A 26,565-nucleotide genomic window follows, 5' to 3' on the forward strand; every position below is an offset into this window, starting at 1 on the left:
TGTGGATAGCTCAGCAAGAAACATTACGCATGCATGAAATACTCATTCAGATCTATTCACAAGGCACATGGCTGCCTCATAAAAGGGAAACAACCTTTACAACGCAGCCATTACATCGCACTACCTGTACATAGCAGCCATTACATCGCAACATCCTTTACATCGTATGTCATTACAACGCAGCCATTACATTGCATGTCATACAACGCAGGCATTACATCGCATGTCACTACAACGCAGGCCTTACATCAAAAGTCATTACAATGCATACCATTACAATGCATAGTACCCTTACACTATACAACACTTACCCTACTGTTGCACTCACTGGAGTTAGAATAGTAATTTTTACCCCTACACAATCCAACACTTACCCTACTGTTGCACTCACTGGAGTTAGAATAGTCATTTTTACCCCTACACTATCCAACACTTACCCTACTGTTGCACTCACTGGAGTTAGAATAGTAATTTTTACCCCTACACAATCCAACACTTACCCTACTGTTGCACTCACTGGAGTTAGAATAGTAATTTTTACCCCTACACTATCCAACACTTTCCCTACTGTTGCACTCACTGGAGTTAGAATAGTAATTTTTACCCCTACACAATCCAACACTTACCCTACTGTTGCACTCACTGGAGTTAGAATAGTAATTTTTACCCCTACACTATCCAACACTTTCCCTACTGTTGCACTCACTGGAGTTAGAATAGTAATTATTACCCCTACGCTATCCAACCCTTACCTTAAAGTGACGTAATGGTATGCATTGTAATGGTATGTGTTGTAACATCATACATTCCTCATAAAAAGGACATTGACTCATCAGAATTGAGATTTATTTCTTTTGGAATGTTTTAAAGTGCAGCAATGACCCCTTACTGCAACTACGAAGCACGAAAGAAGCAGTTGACATAACATGCTGTCTGGGGAAATAAAGGGTGGGCCGAATCTAATTGGACGTGAGGTGTGCACCATTGTCCCGTATTCCTTGATCAGTGCCCTTGTGGTCATAATTCATTTGCACAACATCTATGTAAAGAGTTTGGTACTCAGGGATTTAGGTACCAACGGGCATGGGTTCTACTGCCAGGCTAGGATGCAAGATGCTCCGGCGTCTAGGACAAGGCTGCCCAGTAAATGCCTCCATGTTGGATAAGGTGCAGGTAACAGAGTCTGGTACAAGGACTTCCAGTAATCAGTCTGCATGTTGAATAAGGTGCAGGCAACCGAGTCTGGTACAAGGACTTCCAGTAATTGGCATCCATGTTTCATTTATTTTTATTTATTTAAGCAGTTTTCTATAGCGCTGGCAAGACCCAAGGGTATCACAGCGCTTTACAGGAAAAGGAGAAGATCGAATAGTACAATAATAAGTTCGAACAAAAAGGAAAGGAAAAATATGAGAGCAAAAAGTAATGAACAATAAATATAAAATCAAATGTATAGGCAGTAACATTAAGAAGCAACCTGGGAATTGGCTGACTGTAAGTATGATCGGCCAGAATAGAGTGGAGAATGAATAGGGGAATGGTGGGGCTAGGGAGGGAGAAAGGAGAGAAGCTAACATGAAGGAGAATGAGATGAGTACAAGTGAACAGGAGGGAGGAGGGTAGAGGTAGATGTGGGGAGATAAGCGGGGGTGGCAGGTCAGGTAAAAAGCAGCGAGGAAACATGGTAACATAAGGGACAGGTTATGAAACACCTGGGAAGTAACAGGATTAAGGACCCCAATATTTGAGGAGAAGGTGTCGTTTGAGATCTTTTTTGAAGCTGAAGTATGAGGGGTTGCAATGTAGATCTTTGGGGAGAGAGCTCCAAATGGTGGGTGCATTACAGGAGAGCGAGCGTGACTAGGTAGATTTCTTTTTAACCAAGAGAGGAACCAGCATGAGGACATTGGAGCTTCTCTTTTCTCTGGAGCAGCCAGCTTTGTGAAGTTTTTGGGAGAGATGCAGTGGGGTTTGAGGATGCAAGGCTTTATGCGTAATGCAGGCGTTCTTGTAGATGGATCTGCCATCCAGGGGAAGCCTTTGGAGATCTTTGAGGATGGGAGAGATGTGTTCCCGCCTCTTAGAATCAGAGATAAGCCTGGCCGCAAGGTTAAGCACTGACTTGATTGGGGCGAGGTGGACTTTAGGTGAACCTAAGAGCAAAGCATTGCCGTAGTCGAGTCTGGAGAGTACTAATGATTGAACAACAGATTTAAAGTCATCAACAGGGATGAAGGGTTTGATTTTTTTGAGTTGTAGAAGTGAAAAGAGAGCTCCTTTGGCAGCGTTTTTTATGTGAGGGGAAAGGTTGATGTTTTAGTCAATGCTCATTTTGAGAGATTTGACTGAGCTCGAGGGAGCAGTTGAGAGCATTGAGATCAGAGAGCCAGTGTTGAATGGGGAGCCGGTTATTTTTAGAGGCAAAGAGAATGACTTCAGTTTTTTTAGGGTTGAGTTTCAAGTGATTTTGATGGAACCATTGTTGGATCTTAGTCAGGGTGTCGTTGAGGTGCAGAATGTCTGAATGGGATTTAATTTTACAGTAAAGTTGGGTGTCGTCTGCATAGAGGTGGTATTTGATTCCTGCTTTCTTTAGAATGAGGGTGAGGGGCTCCATGAAGAGGTTAAATAGAGAAGGAGAGAGAATAGACCCCTTGGGAACACCCAGGGAGACAGGCATAGGCTTAGAGAGGCAACTGCTGATTTTGATTGGTTGGGATCTGTGCTGGAAGAAGGAAGTGAATCATTCAAGCACGGGGCCATTGAGGCCAAACCGAACTTTGAGGGTATTGAGTAGGGCAGAGTAGTTGACAGTATCGAAGGCAGCAGAAAGGTCAAGAAGGATGAGAAGGAAAGCCTCACCCTTGTCGAGGGAGTGATGGATGTCATCAACAATGTTGAGCATTTTAGGTGTAGGTTAGAGAGTCTGGGACAAGGACCCCCAGTAATTAGCCTCCATGTTGCATAAGGTGCAGGTTAGAGAGTTTGGGACAAGGACATACAGTAATCGGTCTCCATTTTGAATAAGGTGCAGGTTACAGAGTCCGGTGCAAGGATGCCCAGTAACCGACTTCCATGTTGGATAAGTGCTGGTTGGATGTTCATAGACTCTTGGCACTGGTATTATGGTGATGGGGAGACAGACAGTGTATGTACCAGGTCATTTGTTCCAATGTATAAATGAAGTGCATAGATCATAATGCTGAGCCACAGTTGCTTTGAAATTAATAAAAAATTCCTCTACAGACGGCTTCAGCTGTCTGTCAAAGACAGCCCTTCCAACAATTCTACCATGATTCAGATCGTGCTCACCATTAGATGGTTTTCTGGTCAATTCCTGTTACCTGCTGTTTATTTGTGGCCCTAGTCTGTATTTGTTCCACCCGGGTGCAGGAACTAGTGTTCTCTCTTCTTCTTTTTTAACATTGATGCTTCATGTAGCACTCCATGGGAGTGCACATCCTGCTCCTTGTTCTTCCAAGCTCTGTGCACGTAGAGTACGCTCATGGTTGTCGCCTTGCAGAGGAAAAGCCAGTATCTTCCACCTCCTACCTCACCTGATGCAATGTTGTGCTTTGATATCATTCTTGCCTCTCTTTATACTCTTTATACATGCTTCAGCCCCTGGTAGGCCTCTGGGGTACCTATGCCCTGGGTACCTAAGGTACCATATACAGGGACTCACAAGGGTAACCCAATAACCAAATTGGCATGTACCTAAAGTACATGGAATTCATTTTATAGAGAAAGCAGATAGACTGGGGCCCTGAATAGCAGGATCCCAGTCCAACTAAGTCGAAAGCCAGTAAAACCCTCAGGCAAAAAGTGGGGGTAACCATATAGTCAGATTCCACCTTCCTACACCTGAGGTCTTACATTTCGGTTACCTAAAAACTTCCTTTCCTGAAGAGTGTATCATAATCTTCCTTTAATTTTTAGGTCGAGCCTAGAGCAGCGCATGCGCTGCAGCTCGACTTATAGTAAGGGCTTTTCGAAGTGCTACCCACAAGCTTTTCCTGGCCTAAAGCTTGTGTGCATGTGCACGTGAACGCGCGCAGCCGTAATCTGTCTTTCTCATCTCGCTCTACCCCCTCCCTTCTCCCCCTCCATTCTCGTCAGCTTTATTCAGGCTCTTTCACTTTCGGAGCCGCTTTGCAGCACACGCTGCATTCACCCACACACAGTGCTGCTGTGGACACACCTCACTAAGCACTAAGAATAGCCTCCCACCTCCCCTCCCTGCTCCATTAAGAAGCCCTGACCCTCCCTTTGTTGGCCTCGCTCTGCTTTCACTTTCGCTCTTTTCTTTCGTGCTTGTTTCCTGAAAAAGAAATTTTAAGAGATGCAAGTGTATTACATCCAAGTATTTTAATCGGACAGTTGCCTTTATCTTCTCACATTAGCATACTTTAATTTTTCTGACGTTATTGTCCAATTTAAAAGGACGTTTCGCACAGTACATTTCTACAATTGTATAGGTTTTTGGAGAGAGGTGTTAAGTGACATTAGACCTCCCCCCAACCCTACCACCCGCCCGCCCCCTCCTCTTTGCCACACCCTCATGCCCCCTGGACACCCCTCCAACTCACGCAGTGTGAAGACCCCTGCTCCACAATCACGTTCCATTGGATCGGACAGACGGCCGTACTCTTGCCCAAGTGCTGGAACATGAGTTTGACCCCATGGTCACAGTCTTGGCAACTGTTGTGTTCCCGGCCTCAGGCTAGGCTATCATCCTTGTGTGGTAGAGGAAGCATGTTCAAATTATTTGGGTAATAATCTGATATATCTCACAGCACCCAGCTCAAACAAGCGCCTAGAAGCCATTCTGTTTGAACTGCTGATAACTGAGCAGCTCTCACCACTACCGATTTCTTAAAGGCTCCGAGAGGCCTTTCAGCTTGCCTGTCACTCAGTACCTCTGTCCGGTAAGCAGTCCGATAGGGAAGAGGATGTGGCCTAATGGCTAGAGCAATTGAACTTGAAGCTGGCGAGCCGGTTTCGAGTCTCGGCAAGGACGCTCAACATCCTGTGATTCTGGGCAAATCCCTGTGCCCAACAACAACAAAAATGAATGTGCAGCTGGTGCTTCGGGTCAAGTTCGAGCTATATAAAACTCCGTAAAAATATTAAAATTCTCTGCCTATCACCAACACACAATTCGACCTGCCCGTAGAGGACATTCAGTTTCAGGGCTAATTAATTGGTGACTCTCGTAGCACGCATTTCACTCAAGCGCCAAGAGTCCTTTCGATATGCAGTGCTAATCATTTGGTACTTCTCAACATCATACGCTTACCATACAAGTGCCTACGGTGCATTGAGACTGCGCTGCAAATAAATTACTACTTCTCACAGGCATCCTGTTCCTACAGGCTCCTAGAGGCAGTGCTAATAATTAGTTATCAAACAATCACAGGGGATTGATTCAATTAAGGTAGACAGAGGCTGGAATCGAGTTAAATGATAGCAAGTGAGAAATGCCTCTGACACCATAGATTAGATACTTAATTTAGTTCAATGTCATAGTTTATTGACATTGTCATCAGTTTTACTTTTGTATTTTACTTTAAAGTTATTCAGTAGTACACAATAGGGTGTTAGCACTTAGCTTGTTGTCATCTCCTTTGACAAAAAACATTCAACATATATCAAAACAGTGAATTCAAAGCATAGACATTTTGGACATTGTTCTACACAACATTTAACAATACTAAACATATATTAAACAATTTTTTACAAAAATCTATTATCAGGTCCTACTTATAAACAATAGAAAGACTGTCTTTGGGATATAAATACTATTCCACAAAGAAATACTCGTTATAGTCCTGTATTAGGTCGGAGAGTCCTTTTTAAGAAAAGTTTTTTGTGGCCTATGTGTGAGATACGTCTCTCACTGAATGTCCTGCTAATTTATCAGGTCATTAGGCTTGCATTTCTCCTGGCCTAGATGGTGGTAAGCCTACGCGTTTCGACCTTATATGTAAAAAACAGGAAATAAGTTGAAAAAGGTCTTCATCAGGGCTCTATCTTGTTGATGTAGGACTTTGGGTTACACCCTGTGTGTGAAGAAAGAGGATTCTTCTTCACTTGTTATCGTCAAGATGTAATGTCGATCGCTGAGCCCAGCGTCGTGACGTTTTTCCGAGTAGACCAGCAGTGTGGGGTCTTTACTGCATTGGTCGTGTATACACTGCTGTCGTTCTTTTTCGGGGGGGGTCCTCCAGCAGCTCCTTGATTGCTTGGCTTTCTTGTTTAACGGCGTCTGCTCGCTGCACGGCGTTCCTCCCGTCGGACTCGCTATTTCCGGGCACCCGGAAATAGCGAGTCCGACGGGAGGAACGCCGTGCAGCGAGCAGACGCCGTTAAACAAGAAAGCCAAGCAATCAAGGAGCTGCTGGAGGACCCCCCCCCGAAAAAGAACGACAGCAGTGTATACACGACCAATGCAGTAAAGACCCCACACTGCTGGTCTACTCGGAAAAACGTCACAACGCTGGGCTCAGCGATCGACATTACATCTTGACGATAACAAGTGAAGAAGAATCCTCTTTCTTCACACACAGGGTGTAACCCAAAGTCCTACATCAACAAGATAGAGCCCTGATGAAGACCTTTTTCAACTTATTTCCTGTTTTTTACATATAAGGTCGAAACGCGTAGGCTTACCACCATCTAGGCCAGGAGAAATGCAAGCCTAATGACCTGATAAATTAGCAGGACATTCAGTGAGAGACGTATCTCACACATAGGCCACAAAAAACTTTTCTTAAAAAGGACTCTCCGACCTAATACAGGACTATAACGAGTATTTCTTTGTGGAATAGTATTTATATCCCAAAGACAGTCTTTCTATTGTTTATAAGTAGGACCTGATAATAGATTTTTGTAAAAAATTGTTTAATATATGTTTAGTATTGTTAAATGTTGTGTAGAACAATGTCCAAAATGTCTATGCTTTGAATTCACTGTTTTGATATATGTTGAATGTTTTTTGTCAAAGGAGATGACAACAAGCTAAGTGCTAACACCCTATTGTGTACTACTGAATAACTTTAAAGTAAAATACAAAAGTAAAACTGATGACAATGTCAATAAACTATGACATTGAACTAAATTAAGTATCTAATCTATGGTGTCAGAGGCATTTCTCACTTGCTATCAATAATTAGTTATCAGCATCAAACCATAATCATACCTGTGCTACAGTACCATGAGCGAGACCTCTCACCAGGCCCGGTTCTAGAGGGTGGGCCGGGTGGGCCAGGCCCACCCAAACATGAGCCTGGCCCACCCAAAGAGGAGCCTTGGCCCTGGCAGTGAGGGCTTGAAGGCAGGCGTGCAACGCACAGGTCGTGTCTCTCAGCCCGGGCCGAGACAGATTCCCGGGCTCGCACACAGAGACAGTATTAGAGATTATCATAGCCCCCACCCGAGTACTTAACAGGTCTTTAAAGACCATTAACATGTTAATGAGGCTTTGTTTATTTTTTCACCCCTTCATCTCTGTATGGTGAAAGGTGACAAATCCTTTCTTTGCCAACGGTAACCTTTGGTAACCTTTTTCCACTGTTCTGCTGCGTTGATATTTATTTTTCTATGCAGCAGGAGAAAAGAAGTTTGTTTATTCCTAGTCACCTTTCCTAACCCCTGCAGTGGCTTATCACATCAGGCTGTGACACAAAGTTTGACTAATAGAGTAGGTAAGAGAATGTTTTACTAAATTTTTTTTCTTTTTAAAATCTGCACAGGCCCAGCAGGACACATACTTCGTGTGTGCCTCATTTAAACAGTTTTTATCAATATTGTGGCCAATGCAGGACAACAATAAAACGATACAAAATGCCCAAATAACGCTGGTGATTAATGATCCTGCTGGAGAGCAATCATTTGTTTGTTAGTAGTTTTTAAATGCAGATGAACTGTATTTTATGTGGAAGCTCAGTGGGAACCTGTCTTTGTCACAGACATCCTTGTGTTACTTGCAGTTCAGAAGGTACAATCCTAACATAGGACAGTGACCAATGAACTGTCACCAAAGAGCTGCCTACAAACATGAATGGTATAGTTAAAACCTCGCTTTTTTTGTTTTGTGATATAGTTAGAACTTACTCAGTCTTTCATTATTCTAATGTTGCTAAAATGAGTATGTTTTGGCAGATGTACATTTTTATCAGTAAATCTGACCCCCATGGAATACTCTTTAAATCCTAAGTTTGTGTTTCCCCATATCAAACCCTTTTAAAATATACTGCCCACCAGTATGGATGACGTGATTCATACACCTTGTAATCCTCATTTGCTTAAGTAACATTCCCTATAGGCTGATTTACATACTTGTATGATTCATTGTCTCTGTATAATGTGTGTGTGATGTAAAGTACTGACACACACTACACTGATATGAGTAGCGCTATACAACAAATGAAATGCATATGAGAGAGGGGCTACGTAAAGATGAGGGGCACTGTCGGAGGGTGGCAGTGAGGGAATCCGAGGAGGAGGTAGTGAGAGGGGCTATGGAGCGATGAGGGGCACTGGTAGAGGATGACAGTGAGGGAATCTGAGGAAGAGGTCGTGGGGTGGGGGAGCTAGGGACAGATGAAGGGCACTGGTGGGGGTGGTAGTGAGGGAGTCAGACGAGGAGGTCATGAGGGGAGGGGCTACAGAGATAAGGGGTACTGGTCTTCGATGAGGAGGTCATGAAGGGGAGGGGCAATGGGGGATATGAGGGGCACTTGTGGTGTGAGGAAATCCGAGGAGGAGGTCAATAGGGGCGGTAATGGAGGGATGAGGGGCACTGTTGGAAGGTAGTAGTAAAGGTATTTACGGAAAAAGAGGTTCATGGTGCGGTGCCAAAAAAGACTTTCGCATCAGTCATGGCCTTTCGTTTTTTCTTTATTTAATTAGCAGTCGGGTCATAAGGGCTACTGTGGAACATACTTTAAAGTGTGTGCTAATTATATTTACTGCTATATTCAATGTTTTAAGTTTGAAGGTGATTTTACTAATGTTTTTACCGGGCAAAATGAAAGTGGAGCCCGATGGTCCCTGATATGGGGCTGGGGCCCCAGGTCAACTGTGAGATAAGGTGCACTGGAGAGGAGTAGTGGATATTCAAGACTGTAAGGGAGTATGTTGCAGAGTCTTGGGTCAGGTGGAGGTAGTATGAAGAGGGATTCTCCCTGAAGGCTCGCACAGGGGGAGCCCGAGAAGTGTCACTTGCCTGATCCTCCCACCTCAGAAACCTCCTCTTCCCATCAAAGGAACATTAATGGAAAAAACACTTTTTGAGAGTGATGACATTTAGAAAGAGATTTGGAAACGAGTGTGTTTTGCTGGGCCTTGCAAGACTAAGAAGAGATAAAGGAGGGCCGCGAAGTAGGCCTGCCCAGAAATATATGCGACAAATCGAGCCCCAGTGGCCCACCCAAATGCACCCTTGGCCCACCCAAATAAAAATTCCTGGAGCCGGGCCTGCCTCTCACCAGCACCCTGTTCATACAAGCGCCTAGAGGCCATTACATATACAGCGTTAACAGCAATGCAAGCTCAATGACCTCTAGGCGCTTGCATTCCCCCACACACACAGTGCTGCTGTTGACTCACCTCACTAAGCACTACACCAGTTACAATCGGACAGTTGCCTTTATCTGTTCACATTAGCAAACTTTAATTTTTCAGACGTTGCACGGAGTTACGTTGTCCAATTTAAAAGGACGTTTCACGCAGTGAATTTCTACAATTGTATAGGTTTTTACAGAGAGGTGTTAAGTGACTGCGAAAGCCCCTGCCATTAGACCTTCCCCCAACCCTTCTACCCGCCCGACCCCTCCTCTTTGCCACAGCCTCACGCCCCTTGGACACCCCTCCAACTCTGTTGTCATGCTCCATCAGAGTGCATGGTCTAAAAGGGCAAATTTCGTTCTCCCTGTCCTTACTTGCATCCGCCTCCAACACCACTTCTACATCAAGGCTGCTTCCACTGCTCGTTGCTCCAGTCAGAGCACTACAAATGCTTGCATTTTTCAAGGGTTTAAAATAAATATTTAATTGAAGCCCCCTCACAGGGGTGAAAAGAGACACAAGTGTGTGCATGTATGTGTGCGCGTGCATGCCTGCGTGTCTGAGTGTGTACATTTGCATAGGTATGTAGGAGTGCCTGTGTGTGCTTATATATCGCATGCGTGTGTGTGTAAATGTATCTGCTCTTGGTAATACTGTATATGTATGTGCATGCTTGCTATATGCATTTCTATGTGCATGTGTTTGTATGTGCTTATTGCCTGCGTATGTGTGCATGAGTGTGCATATGTATGCTTTTGTGGTTGCATCTATCAGTGTATGCGACTGCAGGTGACGGTGTTTCCAAATGTGTGCATGTCTATCTGTGCATGCATGTCTCTATATTTCTGTGCTTGCACGTTTGTGTTTGTCTATCTGTGCATCTATCTGTTTTTAAGAGTTTTTTTAAATGCACATAAAAGACCCAGGGGGTGAGTGAAAGTGCTTTACTAAGAACAATATCGAACACTTATAAGGTCCCAAAGGGGAGACCTATTGGCTATGCCAACGCTTGTTTTGGTTGTTATTCCACTTCTCAGTGGTCAGTTCTTTTTAACTCTTTCGTAGTCTCCTGTTAAAAAGCAAATCTGTTGTGATGTGCAGTCTGACACTCCATGTAACTTTGCGACGGATTTGCAAATCAATATGGGAGCCTCTTAGACCATTTAAAATTGTACCACTATAACTTTGCATTTACATTTTACTTTTTAAGGTAGTAGTGATTTAGAAAATACATTTTTTATAATAAACAATGTGTTTAAACCACTCTGCTTTCAACTTCGAAAGTACAGTCTATTTAGAACTCTTTCCACACTCTGTTTTAGCTCAGTTTCCATAGCAACCCCCTTTTGAACACTCTCTTGTACCAGTAGGTCAAAAGTTCACAACACAGTCTTTAAGCAACATCCTAGCTTCAAATTCAACTGTAGCAGGTGTGGTTTTGACTGTTTAGAAATATAAGCATATCCTAAATACTGTGCATTTTTAAAAGGTATTCCAGACCTAATCACATATCTACTTACTTTTCTTTTTTTTGCAGTTTTATGTAGCGCAAACGTAACCCAAAGGTATTGGGTATCAGAGCACTTTACATAGCACCAGTTGCTTTACATGAGGACACATTCATTTTTGTTAGGCACAGAGAGATTGAGTGATTTGCCCCGAAACACAGGATGTTGCGCGTCTTTACCAAGACTCAAACCCAGTTCCTCAGATTTTAGGTCGACCGCCCTAGCTGTTAGGCCAACTCCTCTCTTTCAAAATCACTACCTAATTTTAGGTCCATTCATATTCACACCATCCAATAAAATGTGTTATTTTTTATAAAATAGGTCCTGTCCTCCATTTTAACTGTCTTTAATTTTCAAGCCTGTCTCATTCAGCAATAGCTTTCTCTTGTGTGCTACTCCTCCTTAACATCAAAATAGTGAGAGTGTGGGTTGTGGGTCATAGCTTTGTGTTTTGGGCCAGAGAGTCTGATAGAAAGAGTGCATTGATAGGGACTTGGGTCTGCCTAATGTGACAATATTTGGGGTGGCCAGAGATGGATAAAGTGGCATCAATTGCTGCCTTTGGTTGAAAGCACTGCGGATAGCCAACATCAAGACCTCGTGATTGTGCACTGTGGTGGCAATGACCTTGGCAAACTTACTGGGGTAGGACTGGAAATCCTAATGAAGGGTCAATTAATGGCACTTTTCACTCACACTGCATTGGTGTACTCTAACATTTTCCAAAGAAAGAAATGGAAGTGGTCAAACAAATTCTGTCCACAGATATCTAAAGGCAGGAAACATGTCAATAATACTGTTACTGCAATCCTCAGAGACCACAACATGTGCTCCATCTGCAACAACAATGTATACTTTGACATGGAGGATATATATAGAAGTGACTGAGTTCATTTCACAGAGAAAGGCATCAGGATGTTCCTTAACATGAATGACTGCATCCTGTTTTATGTGTTGTTATCATCTACACACATCAAACACAAAGGATCTTCTTAGAGCTACCTGTTTCTCAAACATTGGTTAATTTTCTTTTTTAATCAGTTTTTCAACCCATCGCAAATCTGCAAAGCAAATGCCCTCATTCAGTGCACAGAAACACATAAAGGATTCTCAACTGTGTGAATGACTGTATGTATCTGACTGGATGCATCAGTGTGCTAGTCGCTCTGTGAGTGGCTGCATGAGTGTCTGAGTTAGTATGTGAGTGAGTGCCTGAGTGGGTCATTGTGTAAGTGCAAGAATCTATCAGTGGGTCTTTGAGTGGGTGTGAGAGTGTCTGAGTGAGTCTGTGAGTGGGTGTAACACTGTGTGAATGTGTCTGTTGGCAGGTGTGACAGTGTCTGAGAGGGTGTGCAAATGGCTGTTTGATTGTCTCAGTGGGTCTGTGAGTAGGTGCATGACTGTCTGCATGGGTGTGGGAGTAAGAACATGAATGAGTGGGTCTGTGAGTGGATGCTTGTGGCTGAGTGGGTCTGTCAGTGTGTGTGTGTGTCAATGGGTCTGTGAGTGTCTGTGGGTCTTTGAGTGGCTTTATGAGTGTTTGAGTGGGTGTGTGAGTGTCTGAGTGGGTCTGTGATTGGGTGCGCGTGTCTGAGTGGGTCTGTGAGTGGGTGTCTGAGTCGGTGTTTGAGTTTATGAGTGGGTCTGTGAATGGATGTGTCAGTGTCTGAGTGTGTCTGTGAGTGGGTGCATCAGTATCTGAGTAGTTCTGTTAGTGTGTGTGTGTGTCTCAGTGGGTCTGTGAAAGTGAGTCTGTGGGTGGCTGCAAGAGTGTATTAGTGGGCCTGTGAGGCGGTGTGAGAGTGTCTGAATGGGTCTCAAAGTTATCAGAGCGCTTTGCACGAGCACCAGTTGCGTTACATGAGGACACATTCATTTTTGTTAGGCACGGGTAGATTAAGTTGCACTTGTTGCTGCAAGGAGAGCACCCTTGCACTTGTTGCTGCCAGGGGAGCACCCTTGAACCTGCCAGGAGAGTACCCTTGCTGCTGCCAGGAGAGCACTCTTGCACTTGTTGCTGCCAGGGGAGGACCCTTGCAGCTGCCAGCAGAGCACCCTTGCAGCTGCCAGGGGAGCACCCTTGAACTTGTTGATGCCAGGAGAGCATCCTTGCACTTGTTGCTGGCAGGGGAGTACCCTTGAACTTACTGCTGCCAGGAGAGCACCCTTGCAGCTGCCAGGAAAGCACCCTTGCACTTGTTGCTGCCAGGAAAGCACCCTTGCACTTGTTGCTGCCAGGAGAGCACCCTTGCACTTGTTGCTGCCAGGAGAGCACCCTTGCAGCTGTCATTAGAGTACCTTTGCAATTGTTGCTGCCAGGGGAGCACCCTTGCAGCTGCTAGGAGGGTACCCTTGCACTTGTTGCTGCCTGGGAAGCACTCTTGCAGCTGCTAGGAGGGTACCCTTGCACTTGTTGCTGCTACGGATGTACCCTTGCTTCAGCCAGGAGAGCATTCTTGCACTTGTTGCTGTCAGGAAAGCATCCTTTGCACTTGCTAATGCCAGGAGGTAACCAAAGCACTTGTAGCTGCCATGGGGCTCCCTTGCTGTTTCTGAGGAAGCACCCCTGCTGCTGCCAGGAGAGTGGCATTGCTCTTATTGCTGCCACGGAAGCACCATTGCACTTGCTGCTTGCAGGAAAGTAAACTTCCTGCTGCTGAGGAAGCACCCCTGCTGCTGCCAGGAGAGAACTTTCAAAGGTTTTGCTGCTGGTGCACACCCTTACACGTGTTGACTCCGGGGGAGCCACATTGAACTTCTTGCTGCCAGAAAAGGACTCTTCCTGCTGCTGAGGAAGCTCCCTTGCGGCTGCCAGGAGAGTACCCTCAGAATTGTTGCTGCTGGTGCACGCCCATACCCTTGCTGCTGCCAGGACAGCGCCTTTGCTCTTGTTGCTGCCAGGGGTGCACCCTTACACTTGTTGCTGATTGGGAAGCATGCTTGCTCCTGATGCTGGCGAGCACCCTTGCAATTGTTGCTATCAGGGGAGTACCCTTGCTGTTACCAGGAGGGCACACTTGCACTTGTTGCTGCAAGGGAAGCCTCCTTGGTCCTGCTGAGGGAGCACCCTTGTTGCAGCCAAGAGAGCACTTGTTGCTGACAGGGGAGTACTTCTGCTGCTGCTGAGGTAGCGCCCTTGCTGCTGTCGGGAGAGCACTGTTGCACATATTGCTATGATATGAGGGGGCAACCGAGCGCCTGTTACTGCCCGAGAGCACCTTGGTTTTTCTTGCTTCATGAGCGCTCTCTTCTGCTGCTGGCTGCCATCAGAATGCCCTTGCTCTATTTTCTGCTGACAGCACCCTTGCACTTGTTGTTGCCGGGGGAGCATCCTTGGTCCTGTTGAGGGAGCGCTCTTGCTGCAGGCAAGAGAGCGTCCTTGCACTTGTTGCTGCCAGGGATGCACCTCTGCTGCTGCTGACAGAGTGCCATGATGACTCTATTTCCTATGTTTATGTGACATTTTTATGTGTGGGCATGTGCGGAAGGGGCATACGGGAAAGTTGCATGGGTTGTGCCCCAATGGGTATTCAAACGCATATCAAGATCTGGTCAGGGAACGTCAACGGGCTGGGTAGTAAGATTAAGTGAATACTTGTCCTGCAGTATCTGAAACGCCATGCCCCTGACGTAGTGCTCCTACAAGAGACTAACCTACCAGGCAACACATGTAGGGCTCTGGACCGGTTTGACTGTGAGCCGAGGGTCTCTGGTATACCTCTGCAATGATGGGGGGATGAGGGTGCGGGGTGCAGACAGCGAGATCCACTAAATAAGTGAACACTCCGCCACTCAAGTATGTCATCTTCTGCGATTGCAGGCTTACGTTTTTCCCTCTTACGGTTGATATGGGGTTGAAGGGGCGACAGGCACTCTGCATGGTTATGAGGTGGGTGGTTGGGGACCCACTTAGCAGGGAGGGGGGTGCGAGTTGGGGGGGTAGGAGGATGGGGGAATGTTTATGGTTAGCTCATGATGACTCTATTTCCTATGTTTATGTGACATTTTTATGTGTGGGCATGTGCGGAAGGGGCATACGGGAAAGGTGAATGGGTTGTGCCCCAATGGGTATTCAAACGCATATCAAGATCTGGTCATGGAACGTCAACGGGCTGGGTAGTAAGATTAAGTGAATACTTGTCCTGCAGTATCTGAAACGCCATGCCCCTGACGTAGTGCTCCTACAAGAGACTAACCTACCAGGCAACACATGTAGGGCTCTGGACCGGTTTGACTGTGAGCCGAGGGTCTCTGGTATACCTCTGCAATGATGGGGGGATGAGGGTGCGGGGTGCAGACAGCGAGATCCACTAAATAAGTGAACACTCCGCCACTCAAGTATGTCATCTTCTGCGATTGCAGGCTTACGTTTTTCCCTCTTACGGTTGATATGGGGTTGAAGGGGCGACCGGCACTCTGCATGGTTATGAGGTGGGTGGTTGGGGACCCACTTAGCAGGGAGGGGGGTGCGAGTTGGGGGGGTAGGAGGATGGGGGAATGTTTATGGTTAGCTCATGATGACTCTATTTCCTATGTTTATGTGACATTTTTATGTGTGGGCATGTGCGGAAGGGGCATACGGGAAAGGTGAATGGGTTGTGCCCCAATGGGTATTCAAACGCATATCAAGATCTGGTCATGGAACGTCAACGGGCTGGGTAGTAAGATTAAGTGAATACTTGTCCTGCAGTATCTGAAACGCCATGCCCCTGACGTAGTGCTCCTACAAGAGACTAACCTACCAGGCAACACATGTAGGGCTCTGGACCGGTTTGACTGTGAGCCGAGGGTCTCTGGTATACCTCTGCAATGATGGGGGGATGAGGGTGCGGGGTGCAGACAGCGAGATCCACTAAATAAGTGAACACTCCGCCACTCAAGTATGTCATCTTCTGCGATTGCAGGCTTACGTTTTTCCCTCTTACGGTTGATATGGGGTTGAAGGGGCGACAGGCACTCTGCATGGTTATGAGGTGGGTGGTTGGGGACCCACTTAGCAGGGAGGGGGGTGCGAGTTGGGGGGGTAGGAGGATGGGGGAATGTTTATGGTTAGCTCATGATGACTCTATTTCCTATGTTTATGTGACATTTTTATGTGTGGGCATGTGCGGAAGGGGCATACGGGAAAGGTGAATGGGTTGTGCCCCAATGGGTATTCAAACGCATATCAAGATCTGGTCATGGAACGTCAACGGGCTGGGTAGTAAGATTAAGTGAATACTTGTCCTGCAGTATCTGAAACGCCATGCCCCTGACGTAGTGCTCCTACAAGAGACTAACCTACCAGGCAACACATGTAGGGCTCTGGACCGGTTTGACTGTGAGCCGAGGGTCTCTGGTATACCTCTGCAATGATGGGGGGATGAGGGTGCGGGGTGCAGACAGCGAGATCCACTAAATAAGTGAACACTCCGCCACTCAAGTATGTCATCTTCTGCGATTGCAGGCTTACGTTTTTCCCTCTTACGGTTGATATGGGGTTGAAGGGGCGACCGGCACTCTGCATGGTTATGAGGTGGGTGGTTGGGGACCCACTTAGCAGGGAGGGGGGTGCGAGTTGGGGGGGTAGGAGGATGGGGGAATGTTTATGGTTAGCTCATGATGACTCTATTTCCTATGTTTATGTGACATTTTTATGTGTGGGCATGTGCGGAAGGGGCATACGGGAAAGGTGAATGGGTTGTGCCCCAATGGGTATTCAAACGCATATCAAGATCTGGTCATGGAACGTCAACGGGCTGGGTAGTAAGATTAAGTGAATACTTGTCCTGCAGTATCTGAAACGCCATGCCCCTGACGTAGTGCTCCTACAAGAGACTAACCTACCAGGCAACACATGTAGGGCTCTGGACCGGTTTGACTGTGAGCCGAGGGTCTCTGGTATACCTCTGCAATGATGGGGGGATGAGGGTGCGGGGTGCAGACAGCGAGATCCACTAAATAAGTGAACACTCCGCCACTCAAGTATGTCATCTTCTGCGATTGCAGGCTTACGTTTTTCCCTCTTACGGTTGATATGGGGTTGAAGGGGCGACAGGCACTCTGCATGGTTATGAGGTGGGTGGTTGGGGACCCACTTAGCAGGGAGGGGGGTGCGAGTTGGGGGGGTAGGAGGATGGGGGAATGTTTATGGTTAGCTCATGATGACTCTATTTCCTATGTTTATGTGACATTTTTATGTGTGGGCATGTGCGGAAGGGGCATACGGGAAAGGTGAATGGGTTGTGCCCCAATGGGTATTCAAATGCATATCAAGATCTGGTCATGGAACGTCAACGGGCTGGGTAGTAAGATTAAGTGAATACTTGTCCTGCAGTATCTGAAACGCCATGCCCCTGACGTAGTGCTCCTACAAGAGACTAACCTACCAGGCAACACATGTAGGGCTCTGGACCGGTTTGACTGTGAGCCGAGGGTCTCTGGTATACCTCTGCAATGATGGGGGGATGAGGGTGCGGGGTGCAGACAGCGAGATCCACTAAATAAGTGAACACTCCGCCACTCAAGTATGTCATCTTCTGCGATTGCAGGCTTACGTTTTTCCCTCTTACGGTTGATATGGGGTTGAAGGGGCGACCGGCACTCTGCATGGTTATGAGGTGGGTGGTTGGGGACTCACTTAGCAGGGAGGGGGGTGCGAGTTGGGGGGGTAGGAGGATGGGGGAATGTTTATGGTTAGCTCATGATGACTCTATTTCCTATGTTTATGTGATATTTTCTATGGGTGGGCATGTGCGGGAGGGGCATACGGGAAAGTTGAATGGGTTGTGCTCCAATGGGTATTCAAACGCATATCAAGATCTGGTCATGGAACGTCAACGGGCTGGTAGGAGAGCACTAATCCACATATTGCTATGATGTGTGGGGGCACCCTAGCACCTGTTACTGCCCGAGAGCACCTTTGCACTTCTTGCTTCATGGTGCTACCATCAGAATGTCCTTGCACTATTTTCTGGTGAATTAGCACCATTGTTACTGCCGGGAAAGCACCCTTGCACTTGTAGCTCTGTTGTGAGCAGGGATCAAGGCCTCTCTATTTGTTACTACTATGAGAAAGCACGCTTGCACTTGTAGCTCTGTTGTGAGCAGGGATCATGGCCTCTGTATTTGTTGCTACTATGAGAAAACACGCTTGCACTTGTAGCTCAGTTGTGGGCAGGGATCAAGGCCTCTGTATTTGTTGCTACTTTGAGGAAGCACGCTTGCACTTGTAGCTCAGTTGTGAGCAGGGATCAAGGCCTCTGTGTTTGTTGCTACTTTGAGGAAGCACGCTTGCACTTGTAGCTCTGTTGTGAGCAGGGATCAAGGCCTCTGTATTTGTTGCTACTTTGATAAAGCACGCTTGCACTTGTAGCTCTGTTGTGAGCAGGGATCAAGGCCTCTCTATTTGTTGCTACTTTGATAAAGCACGCTTGCACTTGTAGCTCTGTTGTGAGCAGGGATCAAGGCCTCTCTATTTGTTGCTACTTTGAGAAAGCACGCTTGCCCTTGCAGCTCTGTTGTGAGCAGGGATCAAGGCCTCTCTATTTGTTGCTACTTTGAGAAAGCACGCTTGCACTTGTAGCTCTATTGTGAGCAGGGATCAAGGCCTCTCTATTTGTTGCTACTATGAGAAAGCACGCTTGCACTTGTAGCTCTGTTGTGAGCAGGGATCAAGGCCTCTGTATTTGTTGCTACTTTGAGGAAGCACGCTTGCACTTGTAGCTCTGTTGTGGGCAGGGATCAAGGCCTCTGTATTTGTTGCTACTTTGATAAAGCACGCTTGGACTTGTAGCTCAGTTGTGAGCAGGGATCAAGGCCTCTGTATTTGTTGCTACTTTGAGAAAGCACGCTTGCACTTGTAGCTCTGTTGTGAGCAGGGATCATGGCCTCTGTATTTGTTGCTACTTTGAGGAAGCACTCTTGCACTTGTAGCTCTGTTGTGGGTAGGGATGAGGGTCCTCTGTATTTGTTGCTACTATGAGAAAGCACGCTTCCACTTGTAGCTCTGTTGTGAGCAGGGATCAAGGCCTCTCTATTTGTTGCTACTTTGAGAAAGCACGCTTGCACTTGTAGCTCTGTTGTGAGCAGGGATCAAGGCCTCTCTATTTGTTGCTACTATGAGAAAGCACACTTGCACTTGTAGCTCTGTTGTGAGCATGGATCAAGGCCTCTGTATTTGTTACTACTTTGATAAAGCACGCTTGTACTTGTAGCTCTGTTGTGAGCAGGGATCAAGGGCTCTCTATTTGTTGTGACTTTGAGGAAGCACGCTTGCACTTGTAGCTCTGTTGTGAGCAGGGATCAAGGCCTCTCTATTTGTTGCTACTATGAGAAAGCATGCTTGCACTTGTAGCTCAGTTGTGAGCAGGGATCAAGGCCTCTGTATTTGTTGCTACTTTGAGAAAGCACGCTTGCACTTGTAGCTCTGTTGTGAGCAGGGATCAAGGCCTCTCTATTTGTTGCTACTATGAGAAAGCACGCTTGCACTTGTAGCTCTGTTGTGAGCAGGGTTCAAGGCCTCTCTATTTGTTGCTACTATGAGAAAGCACGCTTGCACTTGTAGCTCTGTTGTGAGCAGGGATCAAGGCCTCTGTATTTGTTGCTACTTTGAGGAAGCACGCTTGCACTTGTAGCTCTGTTGTGAGCTGGGATCAAGGCTTCTGTATTTGTTGCTACTTTGAGGAAGCATGCTTGCCCTTGGAGCTCTGTTGTGAGCAGGGATCAAGGCCTCTGTATTTGTTGCTACTTTGAGGAAGCACGCTTGCACTTGTAGCTCTGTTGTGAGCAGGGATCAAGGCCTCTTTATTTGTTGCTACTTTGAGGAAGCACGCTTGCCCTTGTAGCTCTGTTGTGAGCAGGGATCAAGGCCTCTGTATTTGTTGCTACTTTGAGGAAGCATGCGTGCCCTTGTAGCTCTGTTGTGAGTAGGGATCAAGGCCTCTCTATTTGTTGCTACTTTGAGGAAGCACGCTTGCACTTGTAGCTCAGTTGTGAGCAGGGATCAAGGCCTCTGTATTTGTTGCTACTTTGAGGAAGCATGCTTGCCCTTGTAGCTCAGTTGTGAGCAGGGATCAAGGCCTCTGTATTTGTTGCTACTTTGAGAAAGCACGCTTGCCCTTGTAGCTCAGTTGTGAGCAGGGATCAAGGCCTCTGTATTTGTTGCTACTTTGAGGAAGCACGCTTGCACTTGTAGCTCTGTTGTGAGCAGGGACCAAGGCCTCTCTATTTGTTGCTACTTTGAGGAAGCACGCTTGCACTTGTAGCTCTGTTGTGAGCAGGGATCAAGGCCTCTTTATTTGTTGCTACTTTGAGGAAGCACGCTTGCCCTTGGAGCTCTGTTGTGAGCAGGGATCAAGGCCTCTGTATTTGTTGCTACTTTGAGGAAGCACGCTTGCACTTGTAGCTCTGTTGTGAGCAGGGATCAAGGCCTCTTTATTTGTTGCTACTTTGAGGAAGCACGCTTGCCCTTGTAGCTCAGCTGTGAGCAGGGATCAAGGCCTCTGTATTTGTTGCTACTTTGAGGAAGCATGCTTGCCCTTGTAGCTCAGTTGTGAGCAGGGATCAAGGCCTCTGTATTTGTTGCTACTTTGAGAAAGCACGCTTGCCCTTGTAGCTCAGCTGTGAGCAGGGATCAAGGCCTCTGTATTTGTTGCTACTTTGAGGAAGCACGCTTGCCCTTGCAGCTCGTTTGTGGGTAGGGACCAAGGCCTCTCTATTTGTTGCTACTTTGAGGAAGCACGCTTGCACTTGTAGCTCTGTTGTGAGCAGGGATCAAGGCCTCTCTATTTGTTGCTACTATGAGAAAGCACGTTTGCACTTGCAGCTCTGTTGTGAGCAGGGATCAAGGCCTCTCTATTTGTTGCTACTATGAGAAAGCACGCTTGCACTTGTAGCTCTGTTGTGAGTAGGGATCAAGGCCTCTGTATTTGTTGCTACTTTTAGAAAGCACGCTTGCACTTGTAGCTCTGTTGTGAGCAGGGATCAAGGTCTCTGTATTTGTTGCTACTTTGAGAAAGCATGCTTGCACTTGTAGCTCTGTTGTGAGTGGGGATCAAGACCTCTATATTTGTTGCTACTTTGAGGAACCATGGTTGCCCTTGTAGCTCTGTTGTGAGTAGGGATCAAGGCCTCTGTATTTGTTGCTACTTTGAGGAAGCATGCTTGCCCTTTAGCTCTGTTGTGAGCAGGGATCAAAGCCTCTGTATTTGTTGCTACTTTGAGGAAGCACGCTTGCCCTTGTAGCTCTGTTGTGAGCAGGGATCAAAGCCTCTGTATTTGTTGCTACTTTGAGAAAGCACGCTTGCACTGAAGGACTGGGTTATTCTAAGACCCAGCGGTGCCAGGGATAACACCTGAAACCTTCGTGGGTTACCTGTTCCGGCGTACAAATAACAGAGACACGGGACACTTCCTTCGGCGTCAAAGATTCGAGGTTTATTTACTGCAGGGAATACAGAAGTCACGGGAAGTACATAGCATGTAGGTTCGCGGAGACTGATTCAAATTGTATCTGTGGATCGCTCCTTTTATACAGTTTTTGAGCATAGGATAACGTGATACACAAAGGATTACAACCTGGTTCCCATCGTAAAGATCATATGGGGTCACTTTCATGTATTCAGGGCCCGGAACATAATTACAGTAGCATTCGGCAGTTCCCAACTGAAAAAGTACATCTTCCCACCATTAGTACATTCCGTTCGGCTGTAAACAAATCAAGGAAGAGACAGAAACAGGTGCAGAGGAAGACGAGGATAGCGAACAGATCGAAGAGGGTGTAAAAGGGGTGGTATCAGGAAACACGAGTTGCAGGCATCAAAGGGGACGTGCCTAATGAATGCACAACTGAGACAATAGACCGGCACTGCAAGATGAGCCTCGAGCGGGGCCATCTGCCTTACAGTGTCATCCCCCTTATCATAAAGACACCCTCAAAGGAACACGTGTCTTCCGCAAGAGTTTGGGAATCCCAGGGTCGCGAAGCGGACAGCGTCCGTTCACTGGCTACTTGAGGGCAAGAAACAAAATGGATGCCGTATCTAAGATGGAACCCGTGGGTTCAGATGAAGAAACCCACGAAACAAACGAACGGTTTAGGCTAGCACAGCGAAAACGCGTACACCCACTAAACTCGTCATTTGCGGTTCATAGATACCAGACTCGACCATATTCGTACGAGTCGAAACACCGCTTACAATTGTCACGGAACCTCAGACGCTCATTTTGCCCTCATGTAGGCAAGCACTAGTCGGAATCATAATTGATCTCGATATTCATCAGACCATCCAGATGCTGCTGCAACATAATTCTATCCATCAGTGCTTCCTTGGTAACAGGCGGCCGTCTTATACACGTTGTAGCACAGAGGCCACATAAGGCAGGACCACACTGCACACAAAGACAACACGTGAACAGGAATGCTACAACAACCCCAATGATCATCAGAATCTTCCAACCCCAAGTCGACATTAGGCCCCAAAACCATCCTAGTAGCGTCCAATCCCCTACGTCCACGTGTATGGACTCAGAGATCTTATGCAACTTCGAGATGGCTTGATAGACAGTCGGAGCGTTGTCTGGAATGAAAATACAACAGCTCGAATGGATCACCTTACATACTCCATCTCGATCTGCTAAGACGACGTCTAAAACCATACGGTTCTGTAACGTCATAAGCCTGTCCGCCTGAAGCTCTGCTGTGATATTGCCAAGGGCACTGGCAGTGATATTAGCAGTCGATTCCACCACTCGAGTCAACTGTCTCAGGTTCCTACTATTGACCATAGGTCCCCAAAACGGAAAGAAACCCTTGAAAAAGTCTCCTGCCTCTTGACCGGCAGTGTCCTCTTTGCTAATCACGCCCCTCACAACTCTGGTCTTGTGATAATCTGCGGCAACCGTAAAGGTTGGTGGCAACAAGTTTGCAATATAACAGGTGCCCGCGAAGTCAAGGGGCAACCATGTATATGCACGGTCGTAGCAGACAAAGTACGTACCCTTGGCGGTCAGAAGAACAGGGGAAGAGAGCATTGGTAAAACATACGTTTCAGAGCAAGCACTCTCCCCGAGGTGAGCTCTCGGGCTTCGACCACGGCCTTTCAGACAGAAATTACCAAGGTGGGGTACGATCCATATAGGAGATGAGCTTTTAAGCTGTCTATCGCCCACAAGCACACTATACTCAGCCTCACTCAGATCCCTGTAGGCTCGCACCTCTTCATCTGGGATAAGCGATGAATCATAGATATCCCTATCTAAATCAGCAATCGCTATTGCCAAAGACTTATGGTACGGACCGGGACCAAAGTGAGGAGAACGCGGCTCTCGATTGGGGTAAGAATCTAGTGCGCTTCGAAACATTGTTTGGAATGCTCGAGCTGAACCCTGGGAACTGTAAGGAAGGACTAAGTACGGAATTCCCTTATCGGTAGTATGTGGCATTAACCCACACACCCAACAGTTGGTAGTGTTTACCATCAACTGATGCTGATGAAGGAGCTGAACGAAGGAATTGTTCATGAACTCCGCACGTCTAGCCTGCTCGTGTTGGGGTAAGATGTGGAAGGAATGAGGAGAAACAGTGGAAGTAGGTTTAGATTCAGAAGAAGGGGTAGGTGAGGCAGTAGGCAACAATGACTGTATCGTGTAATACACCCCACCCACCAATAGCGAAGAAACAGTTAGGAATAAAAGGAACGCCTGAAACATGAAGCATTCTGTATAGGCAATTCTACGCAATTCAAATCTTTGAGCCTGAGCCTTTTCCAATTCCGACAGCTTCGAGAAAGCCATCCTCTAAAACCGTCCGTAACGTTCTTGACGCACTTCGTTCTGTGTAGCAGCAGTCAATCCCCAGGAGTTCCTAGGAACCGACGGTCTTCGACCTAGTTTCAAGACCTACTAACCAGAAGGAAGTACCCGTGCGGCCCTATGGTCCACCCGGATGTAAGGTATTTAATCAACAATATATACAAGATCTGCTAGCTGTGGAAGCAAAAACACATACCTGAAAGAAAAGACTCAAAATCTTCAAAATCACACCAATGCAAGTGTGTTCAAACTGGATAGTGATAATGGGGTAACGTGGATGTCAGGGGAGTAAGCAAAGGTATTTTTATTAGTCTCTAGTACTGGATCGAAGAAAATATCGGCTTCTCCCAGGACGAGTCTGATCATCAAACAGTTGGTCCGATGGTGAGACAGAGTTCTGTTGATCAGTCAATTGTTCAGATCTTGAGTTCTGTGATGACAAATGTTCAACAATATCGTTCTGCTGCACTGAGGTATCTCCGACAGGTTGAGCGTCGCTGAATGGAACAAAGTTCGGTAAAACCTCACCCTCAGACGAGGCGATGCCCTTCCTCACCCACGAGTCCGCTGGTAAAGGTATAGGTACCTTTTTAGTATGGGTGGCGTGTACCCAATTCTTACGCCCTTCCAAACGAACAGCAGTCCTCGTGGCAAGGAGCACCTGGTAGGGTCCGGTGAATCTTGTCTCCAAATTTCTTTTGCGGCCAAAATTTCTTGTGACTACCCAGTCTCCGGGCTGGAGCTGGTGGCCTGGACCCTCCGTCTGCGTCGGCAGTGCTTCAAAGACCTGTTGGTGAATTAACCTCAGTTTAGCAGTCAGATCATGAAGACAATCGATCAGCATTGGGTACTCAAGATCAGAGAACACACTGGGTCTAGGGACCCCCCAAACATTGGCAGGTCGGCCGAACACAATCTCATAGGGACTGAGCCCTACTCGGGAGTGTACGGTAGCCCTGGTCGACAGAAGAGCTAAGGGTAAAGCGTCACCGAGCGATACCATCATTCTTCCATACAGGGGACAACAACTTACCGATACCTTTCGCACTAATATGTGCCAAGCCGTGTGCCATCGTTACAACAGCCAGCACATACGCATCCGGCAACATCCACCTCTTATTCTCCGACAAATCAATCCAGCAACCACTGGCATCCAACTTTCCCGTACTCTCTTTCCACTTTGTCTTTTCAGACTCGGTGGCCTCATTCTGAATCGCTTTCACACTCTCGATAGTGTCCTCACACATACCCGTTTCTGTAGGCCACCTTACCGAACTCGTCACATACATTCTAGTGCTAAGATTCCTGGCAGTCTCCTTAGCAACTTCATCAGCGAACGCATTGCCACGACCAACATCATCCGTTACCTTACGGTGCGCACTACATTTCATAATTGCCACCTGCTTGGGCAATGTAAGTGCATCCAAAAGATCATTCACAAGCTGTCCATGCTGAATCTTCGTACCATGCGACGTCATAAAACCTCTCTCTCTCCACAATCGTCCAAAGCTGTGAGCAACACCAAAAGCATACTGGCTGTCCGTAAACACATTCACCCGTTTCCCTTTCGACAACACACACGCTCTAGTCAAGGCAATCAGCTCTGCCGCCTGAGCAGAATTCTGATTCAATCTCGCAGTCTCCACAACCGTACTCAACGTTACCACAGCATACGCAGTCGTCACATCACCATTCGGCAACTTAAAACACGAACCATCCACATACAAGATACCATCGGGATTTTCCAATGGAGTATTTTTCAAGTCAACACGACCTTTTGTTTCCTCCTCAGTTCGTAAATAGCAGTCATGAGGTGCTATCTCATCTGATTCCATATTGGTTGGCAACAAAGTCGCCGGGTTCAGGACATTACAGCCTTTTATTTGAATGTGACTTGCCAAAAGCGTCAACTCATAACCAGCCAACCTTGCACTCGTCAGGTGTTGAGTTTTCGTGCGATTCAAGAGAGTGTCAACTGCATGCGGAACATCACCGTAAGCATATTATCCATGACCAATCCTGCAGATTGTCGGATGGACACCACAGCTGCCGCTGTTGCTCTCAAACAACTCGGCAATGCTCTAGCTACCGGGTCCAAGGTTGAGGAAAAATATGCACATGGACGCTGCTTACCACCGAATGGTTGCGTCAAAACACTCAATGCACAACCTTCCCTCTCGTGAACGTATAGTGTAAACGGCTTACTGTAGTCAGGAGTACCTAACACAGGGGCCGAACACATCGCATCACGCAGTTCAGAAAAACTTTTCTGACATTCTTCCGTCCATGGTAAAGGAGTTGGAACATCCTTACACGTAAGAGCCACCAATGGTTTCGCTAGCAACGAAAAATTTGGAATCCATTGCCTGCAGTATGACACGTGATACCTAAAAAGGCACGCACATCTCTCTGAGTTGTTGGCACAGTCATTCGAGCAATCGCTGCAATTCTCTCTGGGGTCAACCTTCTTCCCTCCTTTGACAATAAGTGACCTAGATAGGTTACTTCTTGGCAACAATATTGCAATTTAGAAGGTGACACCTTGTGATGTAAGTCACAGAGATGCTGCAACAATGACACCGTAGCATTTTTACAAATGTCCTGAGTGTCCGCAGCCACCAATAAGTCGTCGACATATTGGATCAAGGCCGCACCAGCCGGTAACACAAACGCGTCAAGTTGGCCTTTCAAGGCT

At 46.7% G+C, this 26,565-nt stretch overlaps 1 protein-coding gene across 1 annotated transcript in view; it reads left to right on the forward strand.

The window, feature by feature from the left end:
• Positions 1-26,565, forward strand: part of UNC93B1 (unc-93B1 regulator of TLR signaling) — a 170,951-nt gene that overhangs the window by 124,796 nt on the left and 19,590 nt on the right. The gene's annotated exons all lie outside the window — the stretch shown is intronic.

Source organism: Lissotriton vulgaris, chromosome 1_2 (genome assembly GCF_964263255.1).
Source record: "Lissotriton vulgaris chromosome 1_2, aLisVul1.2, whole genome shotgun sequence".
Taxonomy (NCBI): domain Eukaryota; kingdom Metazoa; phylum Chordata; class Amphibia; order Caudata; family Salamandridae; genus Lissotriton; species Lissotriton vulgaris.